General features: G+C 42.4%; 1 protein-coding gene across 3 annotated transcripts in view; it reads right to left on the bottom strand.

The window, feature by feature from the left end:
- The window catches only part of PKD2L2 (polycystin 2 like 2, transient receptor potential cation channel), a 1,160,187-nt gene that overhangs the window by 953,307 nt on the left and 187,802 nt on the right, over window positions 1–19,078 (bottom strand). The gene's annotated exons all lie outside the window — the stretch shown is intronic.

Genomic DNA, 19,078 nt, shown 5'->3' with positions numbered 1-19,078 from the left:
AAAAACTTAGCTGAACATATTCACCATACCAAACTGGTGCTGTCTAGGCTCTGTACTAACCGCCTATACGCCAAGATGGAGAAATGTTTGTTCCACCAGACGTCTACTGCCTTCCTAGGCTATATTATCTCTAACTCTAGGTGATCGGAGCGCGTCCTGACCCACAGTAACTCCTTTACAGAGAGTTTCATATAAGCATTAGCTTGCTACCAGTTTGTAAGGGCAGTAACCGTGCTGACTTTTGATACACCAAGCATTAGCAGAAGCGTGTATGGCGACGCAATTTGGTCACGGTTCCTGTCTTTTTATGCTACCAGTACCTCATGCTGTTTTTATTCGTTCCTAAGTGTTAGTAGACACTACTTGTGATCTACAATTTTTCTACCCACTGGTTTTTTCAGCTGCCTGTTTGTCTGCCTACAATAGATATACCCTCCAGGAGACTTGTGCTGGGGGTGTTCTGTTAGTGAGTGTGTGTGAGTGTTTTTCTATACACACAAGGTTCCTTGATTTAGCAGCACCACCCTGAGACTGCAGCAGTGCACTGCTTATTCGGATTGCCTTAATATTTGGCGATCAAGTATTGTCCCTGTGCAAGCTTATCCTTGTGTGTACTTACCTGGTTTACTTACCTGTATAAACCATGATTTGGTGTATTTGACACCACCCACCACTACCTATTAGCTAGACAATTTACTGGTACAGGCGACTGAACCTGGGATTTACTCCTAACATACACAGACATCTATGGTTGTCTATATCATCTGGCTTTATCCCGCACATATCATCAGGGGTACAGCCCACACTTTACACCTGAGGTCTGGTGTTTTTTTACTTTTGCTGCTTTTTTGGCCTTTATTAGTATCAATTACCCTGGTATTTAGCGTTTGTTATATTTTAATTGAGTCAAGACTCTAATAAATGGTTTTTAGATCACTCACTATACTTACCACTTCATACACAACCTCCTCCACTACATATTGTGCACTGTTGAGTGCTCTCCGTTGGGGTTCTTTTTCTCCACCAGTACTAGTATATTATCTCTAACCAAGGTTTTTCTATGGACCCAGAGAAATTGAAGTCTGTTCTCGACTGGCCGCTGCCAAATTCTCTCAAGGCCGTGCAGCGTTTTCTCGGCTTTGCCAATTATTACAGGAAGTTCATCCGTAATTTTTCTTACATTGCTCTCCCCATCACTGCCTTGACCAAAAAAGGTGCTGACCCCACGTCTTGGTCTCCTGAAGCCATTTATGCATTCGAGTTTCTCAAAAGAGCCTTCGTCTCGGCACCCATCCTACGACAACCGGATACCTCCCTTCCCTTCACATTGGAAGTTGACGCTTCGGATGTGGAAGCCGGTGTAGTTCTTTCTCAGAGACCCTCTCCCCAAGAAAAACTCCATCCCTGTAGTTTTTTTTCTCGGAAATTTTCGTCTGCCGAGAGAAATTATGATGTTGGGAATCATGAGCTTTTGGCCATTAAATTGGCTCTTCTGGAGTGGAGCATCTTTAAGAAGGCACCAAGGAACCTATTGCCATCCTCACCGACCACAAAAATTTGCTGTATATCGAGGGGGTTCAACGGTTAGGATCCAGTCAGGCCCGTTGTTCTCTTTTTCCCCCCCATTTTAACTATACCATTTCGTATATTCCTGGTACCAAAAATATCAAAGCGGACGCTCTCTCTCGCCAGTTCGCCACGGAGAACGAATCTAATGAATCCACAGAACCAATTCTTCCTGCCAAATGCATAATCTTTGCCAATAATTTTGATGTATTGGATGAAATCAACAAAGCCCAGGTTCACATTCCCAGCAGGTTCAGGGTACCAGAGGGACGCTTATACGCAGCTCCACGGTTTTGCCACAAGATTTTACATTGGGGACATTCTTCTAGGTCGGCCGGTCATCCAGGCTTCAAGAGGACAGTGGATTTTATTAAACGGACATTTTGGTGACCTAAGATGAACAAAGACATTTTTGATTTCACTAGTGCTTGTCCAATATGTGCCCAGAGTAAAGCTGCCCATCACAAACCTTCAGACCTTCTCATGCCTCTTCCCATCCCGGAGCAACCTTGGAAACACATCTCTATGGATTTCATTGTCGAACTTCCCAATTCCAAAGGAATTAATACCATTCTTGTCGTGGTAGACAGATTTTCTAAACACTCACACTTTATTCCCCTCAATGGTCTTCCTAATTCTGCTACTTTGGCCGATATTTTTTCCAAGGAAATGTTCAGATTACATGGCGTTCCCATTTCAATTGTCTGTGACAGAGGTTCTCAATTCATCTCTAAATTCTGGCGTGCGTTTTCCCAGAGACTCGGAATTTCCCTTCTTTTTTCTTCCGGATACCACCCTCAGACCAATGGTCAGACTGAAAAGATGAATCAAACCTTAGAGCAGTATCTCAGATGTTTCGTCTCTGAGTCACAAGACAACTGGGTGGACCTGTTACCGTGGGCCGAATTTGCTATCAACTCTCTTAAGAATTAATCTACACAAGAGTCTCCTTTTTTCATCAATTTCGTTTTCACCCTAGCAGTCTTCCCCTCTCCTCCCCCCCTCCTGGCGTTCCCACAGCGGACTCCCATGTTACGACCCTTCAGAATTCTTGGAGAAAGATCCTTAAGTCTCTACAAACTGCCGTCTCTAGACAAAAAACTAAAGCAGATCGATGTCGCCAACCAGGTCCTTCATTCATACCCGGTGACAGAGTGAAGTTGTCCTCAAAGAATATTAGGCTCAAGACTACATCTCCAAAGTTGGCCCCAAGATTTCTGGGCCCTTTCAAGATAAAAGAAAAGATCAATCCGGTGGCCTACCATCTAGCACTGCCTCCCACCATGAGGATCCCTTCCGTATTCCATGTATCCCTACTCAAACCTTTTATCCAGAGCTCACACTTCCCGGACCCTTCCCAAAAACCCAACACAGTGACTACCCTAGAACAACAGGAGTACGAAATTCTCTCTTTAATCGACTCTCTTTGGTCAAGAAACAAACTCCAATTCCTCGTCCACTGGAAGGGGTATGGCCCAGAAGAGCGTTCATGGGTTCCAGCACATCACATCCATGCTCCCAAACTCCTCCGGCAGTTCCACCTGAAATTTTCCCAGAAGCCATGGCTGGATCGCCAAGGGATCGATCCTCAAAGGGGGGATACTGTGACGGTTCAGGGGATTCCATCCCCTCCATGTTTTCCTGGCGCTCCGCTCCCTCCTGCCTCTCATGTCCCTTCCTTAGCTCCCCGTTCTATTCTCCCTTCCTCCTCCATCATCTGTCCTTCTCGGCAGCCCCTGACGCTCTCCCGGCGCCTGCGCACACTCCCCGCAGGACACGCGCATCTTCTCAGTCTCCTGTTCCCCTTGGTAGTGCTCCCCACTCACTGCCTCCCTCTGCTCCCACTCCGGTCCCCTTACCTGAAGCAGACTCTCCTCCTGTTCTCCCACCACCCTCGGTGGGTGCCCCCGCGGCGCGGCGCTCCGCGCGCCTCGTGACGCATCCTGTGCGCGTGCACTCTAATCTTACAGAGGGCGTGCGCACACGTTCCTCTTGTAGGCTTTCCCAGACCCCTGGCTCCTCCTCTCATGCTGTACAGGCTATCTTCCTCTCTGGTTCACCTGTCTCCTCCTCCTCTCCTTCTCACCTATCCCTGCTGCCTCTCACTTCACCTTCTGCTCCTCCTTTCTCTCCCATTGGTGTTCCCTCCTTTATAACCCCTTTCTGTCCTTTCACTCATTGCTCTGCATAGTTCTTTGTAACCTCTGTGTGTGCAGTCCTATGCTTGGCTCTCCTGTGTTTTCCAGCTTCTGTTCCTGCTCCTGCTTACCCCTGGATTTCCCTGGCTTGACCTCTGCTTGTACTGGATTACCCTGCTCTCTACTGTCCTTGAACCCTGCTTACGGACATGACCTTGCTGACTTCTGTTATCCCTGGACTCTGGCTTACGAACATTACGATCCTGCTCTCTATATCCCTGGACTCTGGCACACGGACATCACTATCCTTACTCTGAATCCCAAAGGCGTTGCAAGTATAACTAACCATCTTTCTACAGGCCTGGCAACGCCATACCACACTCCGGGCACGCCCTCACTGCTGTGGGTGCAATGTAAAACCCTTCCCACCTCAGCACTGGGGACTGGCCAGGTCTGCGGGCATACAGGCGTTACAGTGCGCCCGCAGTAATTGTAAATTGGAAGATTTATATTTGAAGCAGAGATTAATTAACATTCCGAGTTCATACTATATACAGTAGTAGTATGAGGCTCCTTAGGGAGAAGAAGTACAGTATTACAAAAATATAACGTTGCGTCTTCTTCCGAAAATAACATTATCACATTTCTATATGTATGATTTATTAATCAATACTTTTACTAGGCTTGCTCTTCTTTTCATAATGTTTTTATTTTATGCACATGCGTGTATGTCTCATTGGAAAATTGTTGAAACGCATAGGCATCTTACAGTATCACATTTCTGCACATTAAACATTATGATGACCTTTTGAATATATTTATTTGAACTGAAAATCCATCATACAGCGCTCTCCCCCTTCCCTCCGCACACACCAGGCTAAAGTATTTCAACTTCTTATCTACACCTCTCCCACACCAATCATTTGTAATGGATGGCTTTCTGGCTTGAATCTTCCCGAGCGTGGCATCACATTCCTGCGCATGTGTGTATGACAACCCATTAAATTAGAAGTTCAAGTTTTAAAATATATATTTATTTTTTTCAGTTATCGACATGGGCTATCCAATTCTGGATATTCTGAGAATCAAGTTTTTAAATATTTATTTATTTTCCGGTTATCGATATGGGCTTGCATTACAATTCTGGATATTCTGAGAATCAAGTTTTAAAATATTTTTTTTGTTTTCGGTTTATCGACCTGGGCTTGCATAACAATTCTGATATTCTGAGAATCAATCACTACTGTTGCTTTTTAATTTTACACTAGTCATGTACTGTGCTGTACGTACTTTATGAGGTGGGTGGCATACTGTGATTTTTATTTGGGGGTGTGGTGATCAAAACATTATCATGACCTGTTGAAAATATTTCTTTGAACTGGTAATGCAGCATACAGTGTTGTGGATGGCTTTCTGGCTCAGTTGAATAGTTTAATCTTCCCGAGCGTGTTCTCACAATTCTGCGCATGCGTGTATGTCTCATTGGAACCTTGTTGATTATTTATGCGCATGCGTGTATGACTTCCCATTCAATTCGAATTTAAAGTCTGGAAAAAAAATTTTTTTTCGTTTCTTGACATGTGCCTGCATAACAATTCTTGATATTCTGAGAATCAATCACTACTGTAGCTTTTTAATTCTACACTAGTCATGTACGTACTTTATGAGGTGGGTGGCATAGTACTGTGATTTTTATTTGGGGGTGTGGGGTTCAAACATTATGATGACCTGTTGAAAATATTTCTTTGAACTGATAATCCATCATACAGTGCTTTCCCCCCCCCCCCGCACACACACAAGGCTAAAGTATTTCAACTTCTTATCGACACCTCTCCCAAACCATTCAGTTGTATTTATTTGTATTGGTGAGAATGACTCATCCTTGAAATCTTTGAGGCTTTGTTTACGGTAACACATGAGCATGTGTGATAATCCCTTCTCGAATTTAATATGTTAATCTGATTAGCCCTTCTTGGCGACTAACTAGTGTAGACAGAACCTTTCATCAAAAACTTGTGAGGCTTTTTTTGGCATGGGATGAGTTTAACAGCTGGCCATAAGATTTCTATGAACCACTAATCCCGCACACACTGCAATTAACCTGTGATAAGCCCTTCATGGAGAATAGTACCCCACACATTCAAATTGAATTTCAAATTAAAAAAAAAAAAAACCCGTTTTAAGGAATGATTTATGTTTTTGTTTTTGATACTGTAAGTTAACAATATTTGTCATTCTTTCTTTTTCTGGGGGTGTTTAAATGATTCTCTGGAAATTTACAGGTAATTTTTTTTTTTTTTATCAGGACAATCATGGAAATATGAAACATGCAAAGAATCATGAATAATACAAGATTTACACACTTTTTCTTCTTCGTCATGGCCACATTGCATTCTCTACAGTAGTTCATTGAGAGAGGGCGGGTTTCGTGTAAATTATGACTGTTGAAACACTATACACAAAGTTCACTAATTTTACACATGATACCCCCCTCCACCCGTCCGTCCTTTTTGAGTGCAGCTCTCTCTGAAAATAAAATAAAAAATTAGTGCAGTTAAGTACATACAGTATAATGACATTGCGTACAGTATCACTACTCCATATTGGACTATGCAGTTACTACTGTCAAACTACTGTATTTTGGAACTCTATACTACATTATAACTACTGTACAGCTACTGTATAGTAGTTTGTAACAAGATTTGTAGTGCAGCACTCTCTGAAAAGAAAAAAAAGAGTGCAGTTAAACACTTGTATACTGTAAAACAATCTGTGCCATATCTACCAGTATCATACTTGGTGTACCTGTACTTACTATACAACAGTACTGTACTGTACCTACTACCTTCCTGATGCATGCCCATTACGCTCAATCACAATGTGATTGATATATGTATTACATCTTTCGACGGTGAGTACATTGTTCCAAAAACTCAGTATGCCATCCGCCAATTCATCCTTTTTTGAGGGTTTCACCACTTTTCGGATATAATCCTTCAGCTGATGCCATACCAGTTCGATAGGATTGAAGTCTGGAGATCTGTCATTGGAGGGGGAAAAGAAAGAGAAAGAGTTAGAGATACACAGTAAACAGTGTAAATAAAGAGACACGGTTACCGTACTTACTCCGCTGACGTCTTCACCCAGTTGATACCGCAGGCAAGAATATGCGCAGTTGACGCGGTTTATTTGGGATCATTGTCCTGGAAGAACCGGTGACCATCTGGGAATTCACGTATGATGTACTCCACAATCTCGGGCACCATTTTCTCTTGAAAAAAAACTTTATTCATGATTCCTGTAACAAGAAAAGAAAAGTGCTCAAAATAATGCACACTAGTACAGTGCATAATGCTACAGCATGTGCATTATTTTACATCAAAGATGACGATGCATCCTGGACCATGCCTAGAGACGGCACCCCATCTTTGTGCATGACTTTGTGCATTATTTTACCATCAAAGATGACGATGCATCCTGGTCCACGCCTAGAGATGGCACCCCACATATGCAGCTTCACTGGGTGTTTTGGACGCGGCTTCATAGATAAGTGTCCTTTTTTGTGTAATGCAAAGGTGGCAAATCTCTCAAGCGATACAGCGGACTCGTCAGTAAAGATGCAATCCTGAAAAGTTTTGCCACTTTCAATCCATGCCTGTGCCTGGACCACTCTTTTTATCTTGTTGACATCCCTTATCATAGGGTACGCTCTGTAATGACAAGGAATACATTTATAGGTACTGTACAGTTTCTTAAACCACACTTTTACCTCCTGTACTATCCAGTACTAACCTCACACGTCCATATTTCCATCTCATTCTGCGTCTTATCTTCTTGATGCTGCTCTCAGATGTGGTTATATTGTGATTTTTCTGCAGAGCGTCTTTGATTCTTGTGGCACTCTTCTCATCATTCTCTTCATTTATTTGGTCAACCAGAAGATTTGTCTCCCTACAGTGTAAAGTAAAAACAACAATAAGTTACAGTAGGCCACAAGTACGTCATTTATGGTCAGGCCTACAGTATGGTGATAATTAAGGAAAGAGGTGCAACTCACTTTGAAATAGAATAGGTATCTTTAAATTAATTGATTATAAGAATGTACTGTAAGAATGTAGTTATGATAATTGAGGAAAGAGGTGCAACATACAATTTTTTTTTCTCAAATGAGTGCTAGGAAAATGGTTCTGTTAAAAACAATAAGCCATCTAACTAATAAAAGTGCTATTACAGTACTGCACGGTAAAGAAAATATATTGAAAATACTTTACTTACGCGGTAGTTACAGTTTGTGTCCTCTTGACTTTTTTGGCTTTACCGTGGGCATGATAGCTCATGGTGGCTGCTGGTACAACGAGGCCAGAAGTACTTAAACAGCATTGAATATCTGAAATTCGCTGTCCTCTCTTGTACATAGTAATCTCTTTGAGTGGGTAAAGGACCTAAATTTGTTTTCCCGTAAACTACTTCTGCATAAGTTTCACGCTAAAAAATCTAGACGTGAAGTAGATACTATTGGTCTTGCTGCATCTGATCAGACTAATGTCCAGAACCTTATGTCACTATTAGATGATAACGATAATCCGCCTGACAAAAGAGAAGGTCCATTTTCAAGTTGTAAACCGAAAAGCAAATTTACCCCCTTCATGTCATTATGTCCCCAGGTTGAGGTCTTTACCAACCTAGTCACCAGGGACTTAGAGAAAATGAAAACTAAAAAACACATGCGATATAACATCACACAAAAAGAAAATGTGGCATTCAGGGAATTAATGACCCATCAAGAAATCACAATCAAGCCCTCAGATAAGGGTGGCAATGTTGTTGTAATGGACACTGACTTTTATGTGAAGGAGTGCCAACGCATCCTTAAAGATAAAACAACATACAAGATATTGGACCACAATCCAACAATAAGGTTCATAAAAGATCTTCAATCTATTTTGAACAGTGCCCTCATCAACAACATTATAGACAAAAATGAGCATGATTATTTGTTACCAAAGACACCTACAGTGGCAACATTTTATACTTTGCCTAAGATTCACAAAGATCAAAAAAGACCGCCAGGTAGGCCTATTGTCTCTGGCAACAATAATCTTACTGAACACTGTAGTGTCTATTTGGATCAAATCATGCGTCCTTTCGTAACCAACTTGCCATCCCACATTAAGGACACGAAAGACACCCTACGGAGACTTGATGGAATTAACTGTGATAGTCAAACCCTGTTTGCAACACTGGATGTGGAATCTCTCTACTCCAGTATCATCCATTCTAATGGTGTTAAAGCATGTAGCTATTTTCTCTCCACAAGGGGTTCCGGTTACAATGAACACAATAAATTTATGATAGACCTTCTGCAATTTGTCCTATGTCACAACTTTTTTCTATTTGATGGAACACTCTACCACCAGACCCAGGGAACAGCGATGGGCACCTCCTGTGCACCAACATATGCTAATCTGTACCTGGGCTGGTGGGAAGATCAATATGTGTTCAGTGACAGATTTGCACAATATACACAATATATTGATTTGTGGATTCGTTTCATAGACGACATACTGTTGATCTGGCATGGTCCAGTCAATACATTGGTTGAATTTGTGTCTCTATTGAATGTTAATGATTTGAACCTAAAATTGACTTTTGAGTACAATGCAACTGAGATAACATTCTTGGACTTGAAAATAAGCAAGGACCCAGATGGCAATGTGCAAACCACAATCTTTAGAAAAAAGACGGCCACGAACAGTCTTCTGGCGGCTACCAGCCACCACCCTCCATCTCTAGTTAACAGTATCCCCATTGGACAATACCTGCGATTACGCCGTAATTGTTCCACTTTAAGAGAATTTCACATACAGGCTCATGACCTGAAAGAGCGGTTCTTAAATAGGGGATACTCAATGTCTACATTGAAAAACGCATATCATCGCGCTAGAGATAGTGATAGAGCACAATTACTGGGCCCAAATATGAAACCACCTAATACACAGGTTCGCTGCATTGGAACCTATAATTATAGGTGGCATGAGATCAAGAAGATTTTTATGAAACATTGGTACATCTTAAGATCTGATGATGACCTTGTTAAAATACTAAAAGGTACTCCCAGTATCACTAGCAGGAGATCTGCTAATTTGCAGGATGGTCTTGTGCATAGTCATTTTAAACGCCCTACATTATCGACCTGGCTAACACCTCCACCAAAGGGCATGCACAAGTGCCAGAACTGCAAAGCATGCCAATACATCAACCCTGCTAAATCCTTCTTGGCTCATGATAAATCAGCAACTTTTGATATCAGACACTACATAAGTTGTAAAACCATCAATGTAATATATTTGATCAGTTGTGAGTGTGGCCTCAGATATGTTGGCAAAACTATCAGGGAGTTTAAAAAACGAGTACTCGAACATATAAACTCTGTCCACAATAAATTAGAAACACCAGTTGCACGCCATGTAAATAATATGCACCAGGGAGATATTAAGTGCCTATCTTTTACAGGCATTGACCACCTTAAAAACAACATACGTGGTGGTGATATAAACAACAGATTATTAAAACGTGAGGCTGAATGGATATACAAGTTAAAAACATTGTACCCTCAAGGGTTAAACGAGGGTTTTACATACACTCCATTTATTTGATCATCAGTTGAGTTGACATCATGCTTACCTATCCATAAAATGTCTCATTTAAATAATCACAATCTATATGTTATTTATTGCATATACTCCCTAATTTACTGGCAAGTAAGCAAGTATTCCATTGATCATGGACTAAGTATAGTTAAATATGCATTTCATTCAGTACATGTTTGAATACCTTCAGCCTGCAAAGATTAAGCTTTACCACATATCACAGAATTGCTATTCAGTATCTGCCACATTGGCATAGGTTCATAAGCCTCATAGACGCCTACATGCATGAACCATTGCCCCATATGCTGGTGACTCTTTTAAACCCTTCTTTAGACCTTATAGTATTGTTTGAAATTAGTGTGTACACCTTTATTAACCGCTGTTCTAACATCAAGTTCCCTACTGATCGGTATAAGCGTTGCGCAAGCCTTTCATTGGCCCGCGGGTTGCTATGGCAACCTATGACGCTATATAACACGCTTCCGCAATCAGCTGGTTATCACTCGCCCCTGAAGAATCTCCGTCAAGGAGGGAAACGCGTAGGGCGTTTTTGGCGTGGTGACGTCAGCGCGAGGGATCTGAGAGAGACTGGTAGTATTGTTACTTTATGTCTGTGCTCTCTGCTGGTGCTCATTTTAAACGCGCTCGTATCCAGGCTTAACCAGGTCCTGTTCACTCAGTGGTTCTTTGCTGAAGCCTGTCTCTGTACTGTGATTCAATGTGTCACCTTACCTTGTAGCTAACAGACATCATTGTTACTGCAAATTGTTGCGATCTATGTGATATTTAACATCATTACTGCTAGCCTGCCAGCATCTGCTATGCACAGACACCTATTCATGTATGAATTGTTCTATGAATTGGTAGAAGGTTTTTTGCACAGGTATTTTGCTGAGTACAAGTGCTCACAGTATTGATTATATATTGACGGCTTGTTTAATAACCACAGTAATAATTTATTTACTGCTTTAATGATTAGCAGAGTGTTCAGTATCAGTTTTTTCTGGTTTTTTATCACTAATAGCTGTCCTGTTATACTATCTATGTAGAGTGATTGTTAAACGTCATTGGGCGCAGAATCAATCCACGTACCACCAACCTGTCATTGAGTTGCACATACAGTGTTTATATCTAACAGCTTATTTATTAAACTTAGGAGTAGGACACTGACTTGGGCTATTTATCAATACAGGTTGGGTGCTCGGTACGCTACGCCACATGACGCACAATACTCACATATAGGGCAAGCATTTCTGAGCTTTTACAGCTGAGTAACCCACTCCCCAATTAAAGCCAAAGTGGTATCACTGCTTTTGCTAAGTACTATTAGGCATCAGCATACCTTACTATATACCTTGGCTATCTATCATCTCCTCACTCCCTCCCGCCACAGTACATTATATGTAGTTAATATTATCACTTTATGTTAAGAACCTATTTTACTCTATTTATCTATTAAATGTTAAGTTTTAATGCCTAGGAGTGCACCTCCTAAATGAGCTTCTAGTTGCTAAGTGGTGGCAATAAATATGTCTTCACTTCTCAGCTGCAGTTAACTCTCTTGTACATATCCTGTATTCTCTTGCTGAGATCCTTAGAAATCTTTTTAACAGGCATCGCTGCGTTTAGAAAGAAATACAAGCACAAGAATGTATATTCGATGTTTAGTCAATGTGTAGTCAATGTGCAGTGAATCAACAACATGGATGGTGTATTTATACTTTAATGAGTCTCAATACAGTGCGCCCACTTTTAACACCTGCACCTCAATCACAATAGGGACACAGAGCATAAAAAGTGACTCAAATTGCATAGCCTACCACACTCTGATCTGTTTCTGAACTTGCTCTTGTCCAGATACTGCATTGTGCTTTATACCATCTGCATCCATCGATCAACCCCGATTCTACAGACGCAGGAACACACTCTCTTCTGCCGTGCCTGCCGTGCCGAAAAAGCAAAAGGTGGGAGCCTTTGACGAGCCAAACCCAAAGCGAAAGGCCAAGGCTATTAAAGAAAACCGTCTGAAGACTACAAAGGTTAAGAAGCCTGGGCCTTATTATGTCAAGAAGAAATTCGATGATATATCAAGAACGCAAAACCAATGGGACCCACCCATCCACGACGACGCTGCTCTCCCGGGAACCCCCAGGCCACCTTCTCCTGCACTCCACGCTGCCGCTGCTTCCCCCGGAACCCCTCAGCCACCTTTTCCTGCTCTCCAAGGAACCCTCAGGATACCTTCTCTTGCACCCATCGACGACGCTGCTTTCCAGGAAACCCCTATCTCATCCGCTCCAGCACCCATCCACACAGATGTCCACAGCACTCCTAGCACAAGATCCAACTCGTTAGCCCGCATGCTGAATGGGTTCAGTGTCGATATCCCTGTCAACTCTATGGTGGTAAAGATCGATCTAGAGACCATGTTAAATATGGCTAGGCAGATGGAGACGATGGCTAAGCGCATGGAGAAGATAGAGACTGACATAGCGGGGCTACATAGTTTGCTTGGAGTTCCTGCCTCTGAATGTCGGATGCAGGAGCAGGAGGGTGGCATGGATGTGACCTTCACCCTTCCATCGCCAAGCGCACCCCCTCCATCAGAAGAATGTGTACATGTATGCCGTTAACGAGGATGATATGACAACCCCGTCAAGACCACGCCAGGAGATGACAGCACAGATAAGGCGACTAGGACAGGAGGAGGAAAGCATCCTCCCAGACCACCTACCCTCGCCCGCTGCCACAAGTACACCCACTCCCAGAATCCCACCCACACACGCTTGCATTGAGACAGTGACCGGCATCATCTTGCGCGATCTGCCCCAGCAAGTCAGGGAGAAGTATAGGCTTGTAAGTGGTGGTATAGCCCAGAAATTTGACATCTTCAAACACCACGTGAGTTATGAGTTGTACTGTGGGTGGACCCACAATGTCAATTACGAAGGGAGTCGCGTCAAAAGGGCTCTTCCTGAAAATTTAAGAATGACTATTGTGGAGGAATTGTGGCGCTATTTTACCATTACCGATCATTTAATGAGAATCGTGAGAGACTCCATAAATGGCATTTTGCGGCATACAAGGGCTCGTCCCTGGAAGGACAGACTGGTGGGGTTCGAATTCACTGCGTGATTGTTCGTCTGTTCAAAAGTTATAAATGTTTTTACTTACAGTACTCCATAAATGTTTTGACTTAAAAAATATGTTGATTCTTTTAAATTGTATTTATAAATAAATGTTTTAACTTACACCATACACCTGTTAATGTTTTGACTTACTGTACTCCAAATAAAAATATGTTGATTCTTTTAAATTGTATTTATAAATAAATGTTTTAACTTACTCCATAAATGTTTTTAGACTTACTCCACCAATAAAAAAAATGTTGATTCTTTCAAATTGTTTAATTGTGTCTACTTTTATAACAAAATACAGTGTTTCTAGAATATACAATACTGTACAGTAAGTAATGGTTGGTTAATTACTGTTGTAAACACAAGAATTTTGCGTTTCAACAAGGTTCCCTGAGGCATACTGTACAGTACTGTACTGTATACTGTGGGCATGCGCATTAAATCAAAACAGTATTAAAACAATACATACTGTACAGGTATAGAATACACATCTATACTGTAGAATAAATACATACTTTTTATTTTTGGGGTTTATTATACAGTATGTACAAAAGTATTGGATACTGTATGAAAACAACAGCATACTGTTTCAGGTTTTCTATAAAGCTCACAGTTATTCTATCATAATCAATAAAAATAACACTGCCACGAAATTGTTGCCTCCAGTACTTGGATTTTTAAATCAGATTCATCAATGTGCAAGCATCGTTACAAAAAGTGATATTATCCATCGAAATCCCTCCATTTTCCGTTCTCCGCCTGATGACAAAGTTCTTTTCTGAGGAAAAATAAAAAATACAACAAAGTTGAATATTAATTAAATAGTTTCATTATTTCATTGTGCAACCTTTTATAAAAATTTCAGTGTGCTCTAAATTTTCTAATTTTCCCGGGGGGCGTCTCTTGTTCACATACACGCATGCGCCTAAATGTGATGACACGCATATGCGTTTCAACAAGGTTCCAATGAGACATACAGTAGGCGCATGCGCCTAGCTGTCCACCAATTGTTCAGTATCTACTGTAGAAGCTGCAAGCCAATGATATTGCTGGGCTACATTTTCGCATATTGTTACTAAAATAATAGAACTAAATAACCATAAGCAAAGCAATTGATTACAGGAGAATCGCTTGACTGTTCCTTGATATTGATATTTTAAAAAAAGAATTAAATATGGCAGCTATACTCACCATAGACTGTGCCAATCGGTTGGCGCCGAGCCACTGCCACCAGTCCCGTATTCTTGATTATACACGTAGTTGACAGGTGACAGCGGGCCTGCTACACCTGTAGTTGACAGCTGATGACGCTGGAAATCTTTTTGGTACATGCAAGCTTGCTGATATCTGTATGTGAAATCCTGCTCAGGCTGCAGGTATCCAGGTGGGGACAGATAGCAAGGGTTGCCGGTCACCAGGTTTTCACTGACGGTCGGACCGTTATTGGAAGCCGGTGCTGGCGCTGGCACCTGCGCGTGCGTTGTTCCATTGCTGGCCTGAGACAGACGATTCTTAGTTGGTTTTACCATGACCTTTCGCCTTTTGAAGTTTCCATGATCAAAGATACTGGAAAAATCTGGCGTGACACACCAAAACCCTCCTCTAACTCCGGGTGCAGGATCAATACGAAAAAAAACACGGATCGATACATAACTTCTTCCTTATTGCACGCTTCCACACACGAGCATCTGGTGAAAATTTGTAAAAGTCATAATTTTCGATAAAATATTGATAAATTTGACCAACTGTAGCCATCTTATCATCTGCTCCAAAAAATGCAAAAGAATGCACAAAGCAGCGCACTGCCCAGGGACACAGGGGTATCAAAAATGAAAAATGAATTTATTGTCAATCAGACATAACAAACAAGGAGGTAAATACCCTCCAACGCGTTTCACACAACAAGGTGCTTTATCAAGGAGTAAGGTACAATACATTGGGGGGCTCTTTTATACCATATATCAAATTTGTAATGAATTAGTCAAATTTCGCCCCAAAAAGGTGTGTATATGACGTTATCAATGCGACCATGTTTACCTCTGTGAGTGTGTATATCTGAAGGCATCTCAGTCCCTCGCTACTCACGCGTTGGAGGGTATTTACTTCCTTGTTTATTATGTCTGATTGACAATAAATTCATTTTTCATTTTTGATACACCTTTGTCCCTGGGCAGTGCGCTGCTTTGTGCATTCTTTTGCATTTTTTGGATCGTTTGGAACTTAAGCAGTGGCTGGACACGCCCCCAGGAATCCAGTGGGCTCTAGGAGTGAGTAAGATTTATTCAAAGATTTATTCTATCACAATGGATCATCATTATTACTACAATCTGGGGTGAGTTCTGGACTTTATCATATACTTATTTCCAATGAGGTACAGTGGCAGCCGCCCTTAGTCTGCAGCGGCCGCCTCCGCGGTTATTTTTCAAACATGTTCAGACGCAGGCTTTTTTTTTTCTCCAGCGCCGCAGGCGCTTCCTTTGTTCAGTGCCATTAGCGCTGATTGGAGAAACGGCCGCAACATGCGGCTGGCGCGCGGCCAATTTCGGCGGGGAAAACAAAAAGCCGAGAAAAAAATGCGGTCAAGCTTTAGATTAAGCTTGGCCGCAGCAGTACAGCGAAGTGTGTTCTACATCATTTTTTCTTTTGCCTTCAGGAGATTTATACTTTCAGTGGTTCTATTCACTCACCCAGTAGTTTACCCACTCCACTATTAAGTCTTCACTGTTTTCACATTATTGATGAATATATATAATATTCCAGGACTGTTGGAGCACCTTCCTATATTGATCTCATCATCTGCTGCATTAATTACGGACCATATTAAATAAGCGCACGTTATGTCGGGCTTTCTGAACACATACTGTGGCGGTGTACTCATCTCGAAACTCTCAGAACAATACTGTAGAACACCAGACACTATACATTGAGTTTTTAATATGCAACATCTAAATTGATACAGTATAGTAACTTCTTCAGTACCAAGGTCAATTCACAATGGACCACTGTGGTATTTTTTAAACACCTGCAAGTCGACACATCACTGAAGAACATGTACAGTACTGTAGTGTACACATTAGATTTCATTACAATTCATGAATATCTGCCACCTGTTGGATACGTGAAGTATTGCACCCAATTAAATCCAAACCATTATCATTAAACAGATCAACCGCGTGTGACAGCCGGCATGAATGTGGCATGAACGCGGTAAAGCGCGTGGAATTCTGAAAATGCAACCGCAAAATAACCGAGAAGTGTTAAATAAAAGCTGCCGCGGCTGTATGTATATTTTGGTTGAATCATACTGTACTTGCAACATGTTGAGCAATATATTGGGGCATACCTTATACAGTATATATGTTTTGTTTCACTACAACGCATTGCGTATACTGATCTGTGTGATTGATTTCAAGTGCTGGTTGTTTGAAGTATACAGTTATATCCAGAAGGAAAGCGATGCTGTGTATACTAGTGTATACTAGCAGAGGTGGCTGAATTTGGGGAGTGTGTAGTGGATTAATTTATTTTTAAAGTGTGTGGTAATTGAAGCTTGTAACTTTTTTTTTCCTTTTCTCCTGCCTGAGTCAGAGTGGGTATGGTTAGTTAATTGCTAACCTAACACACCTGCAGTGGGTGTGGTTAGTTGATTGCTAACCTAACACACCTGGTGGGTGTCCCTATTTAAACAGAGGCTTCTAACGAATTCTGAGCTTGTGTATACTGATCTGTGTGGTTGATTTCAAGTGCTGGTTGTTTGAAGTGTACAGTTAGATCCAGAAGAATGTTGAACAAGGAAGCAGTTAAACTAGGTATAGTATATTGGAGTACTTCATAGTTGCTATAATGAGCAGGATTGAAAATGCCACTCAATGCACATCTTGCCACGTGTATGTGCATTGAGAAGTGTGAGCGGGTAGTCTCTTTAGAGTCAGAGATTGCTGATCTGAAGATGCAACTTGCAATATTGAGGAACATTGGGAATCTTGAAAGGGGTTTAGAGCTTACTGAGCAGACCTTTGCTTCGAATAGTGGTGCAGATGGTGGGGCTGTTAGTGAGGATCAGGTAGGAAGCTGGGTAACAGTTAGAAGAAGAAGCAGGGGCAATAAGGAGAGGCAGGTCATTTCTGAGCTGACCGATCCCAATAGATTTGACATATTGAGTGAAGATATTGGGAGTGTCAGGGCAGAAATGGTACGGCTGGAGGAGACTGATTCCTCTAGCAGCAAGGGGAATAGTTCCTCCAGTACTGAGGAGATTCAGGATGCTCAGATACCAAGAAATATTGTGGTGGTAGGGGACTCCATTATTAGGAAGGTAGATAGGGCAATCTGTTGCCATGGCCGCATGAACCGAACAGTTTGTTGTCTCCCAGGTGCTCGGTTTCGGCATATTGTGGATCGGGTAGACAGATTGTTGGGAGAGGGGGCTGGGATTGACCCGGCAGTCTTGATACATGTTGGCACCAATGACAAAGTTAGTGTAACGATGCGTGGAACACGCCCCCTGCAGCGTGTCCCTTCCTTACCTGTTTACTTCTGATCGCCGCCCTCTAGCTGTGAGTCAAGATCCTGTGTCTTTAAGGATTCTGAAGCAAGCAACGCCATCTTGCTTTCTGGCAAACCCTGCCCTCTTCCTCCTGACAGGAAGTAAGCCTCTCTTTGACTTTCTCTCTGCTATTAGTCTTTAGCTGCCTGCCCTGGTGCCTGCTGGTACTCATCTGGACCTCCTTGGGACCTTTACTTATCTCCTGTGGATTCCGGAAGACTGGGACAGTCACTCTTATACTACTGAGGTTAGTTTACCGTTGGGTAGTGTAGGTACCTGCTTAGTAGGGTTCACCTTGACGTGGTAGCAGGCTTATAATTCCTTGGCCAATGGATTAGACTAAGAACCCTTATGTTATGTTTAGTTTCGCTGCACCTTGCTGTTTTTGTTATTATGCCTTTAAGAAGTCTGGACGTTCTCCAAAAGCAATCCTTCTCTGGATGTTACCTTGTGCTCTGGACTCCATGCCCATGTTCCTGGTTTCCGTTTCCAGACTCCCGTGCTGAAGCGTTGGCTTCCACAACCCGCGCGTTGGTGCCTGAGAACGCGCGCACTCCTGCTCTGCTGTCAGAGCATGTGCGCACATGCAGCTGGATCAGTCGTGTCTCTGAGCTTGGCTCCGCACCTCCGGACGCGTCGCGCATTCTCATGCACGCGGCGCGGTCACGTGACTACGTGCGCCGATCCCCAGCTGCGCGGCAACTTACTCCCTTCGTATCCCCTGCGGCCTCCCCACCTCGCTACCGGGTCCTTCCCCCTTTCCCTGCGCTTGTGAGGAGAGCACAAGCGTGACAGTTAGAGAAAGCTGGAGGGTCCTAAACAATGATTTCAGGGATCGATGCCAAAAGCTTAAGGCAAGGACTTCCAAGGTAATATTTTCTTAAATACTACTAGTGCCATGCGCTACCGCAGGGAGACAGTCAGATATTAGGGAGGTTAATGCATTGCTAAGAAAGTGGTGGAGGAAGGAGGGTTTGGGGTTTTTAGAGCACTTGGGCTCCTTTTCTGAGAGGTGCCATCTATATCCTAGGGACGGATTGC

This window comes from Ascaphus truei, chromosome 5 (genome assembly GCF_040206685.1).
Source record: "Ascaphus truei isolate aAscTru1 chromosome 5, aAscTru1.hap1, whole genome shotgun sequence".
Taxonomy (NCBI): Eukaryota; Metazoa; Chordata; class Amphibia; order Anura; family Ascaphidae; genus Ascaphus; species Ascaphus truei.
This window is presented reverse-complemented; position numbering and strand designations above follow the sequence as displayed.